This window comes from Choloepus didactylus, chromosome 6 (genome assembly GCF_015220235.1).
Source record: "Choloepus didactylus isolate mChoDid1 chromosome 6, mChoDid1.pri, whole genome shotgun sequence".
Lineage (NCBI taxonomy): Eukaryota > Metazoa > Chordata > Mammalia > Pilosa > Megalonychidae > Choloepus > Choloepus didactylus.
The window spans coordinates 36417261-36418389 of record NC_051312.1 but is presented as its reverse complement, the minus strand read 5'-3'; positions in this window follow the sequence as shown (position 1 = coordinate 36418389).

Here is a 1129-nt window from a genome sequence, read left to right as displayed (position 1 = left end):
GGCTTCAGCAAAACCTGAGAATACAAGTAGACCCCAACACAGCCACTTCCACTCTACTACCATCAGTAACTTTTGCTTTTTCAGCATGTGTCAGGTACCAGCCTTGTGTAGTCTCCCAACTACATGGACCCCATTTCAAGCTCCCAGGAGGTAGCAATTGCTCTGAGTGACTCACAAGCATAATGGCAGTGTTCCAAAAAGTTTTAATTCCCATTTCTTCCCCATTTCCTCCCTCATTCTTTTTAATGTCATCCAACTGAAGAGTCCAAGAGTCGGGGAACTACTGTGTATATTCTGTGTATATTTTTTTATTACACAGAATATTCTGTGTGTATTCTGCATATGTGGATCTGGCTTTGAAAGCCATCATCTATTATAGCTTGATAGTTCAATATTGAAATTTTAATTTTAACGTCCTTTACACATACAACCATAACTTTGCTTTGCATGCTTTGCTTTTTTTATATAATGTGATCATCCTATATGTATTGTTTTACAATTTCTGTTTTTTCCATCTAAACTTGTGTCTCAGAAACTCTTATCAGTATATGCAATTTCATTTATTTTATTAATTACCCTCTTGGATATTATACACAATGGCTCTAATTCTTTACTCTGGCAGCAAGCAAAGATAATAAAATTTTTCAACAGGCCAAATTTGACCCCTCAGACTTAAAAAGTATGGTGGACACAGACTTTTGTTTTAATGCCATTCGAATGTTTTTGCTTACCACTGAACCCACTACCCCCGTTACCACAGATTCATGTTACTTCCCTGGAATCAGGAAGAATTGGAGTTTGTGACTTTGCATGCAGCTTGCACTTCCACCCCTCATTCTATTTCTCTCCCTATAAGATCACCTCTTGATAAACGTAAGATCTTTTAAGGACAGAAATGCAATCATCTTTGTATATTCCTCAACCTTCCATCCAGCAAGAGCTCCTAACCAAGCATAATTCTTCAAAAACTATCGAGTTAACTTAATCCCCCGTGCCGCTTTTTGCACTTCCAACCGTTAGAGGGCGATAAAAGTACAGGCGGAGCGTTGGAAGTCAACGAAGGCCGCTCCCGACGCGCACGTCTTTACGTAAGACCTTGAGGGCGGAACCTTCCAGTGCGTGGTGACTG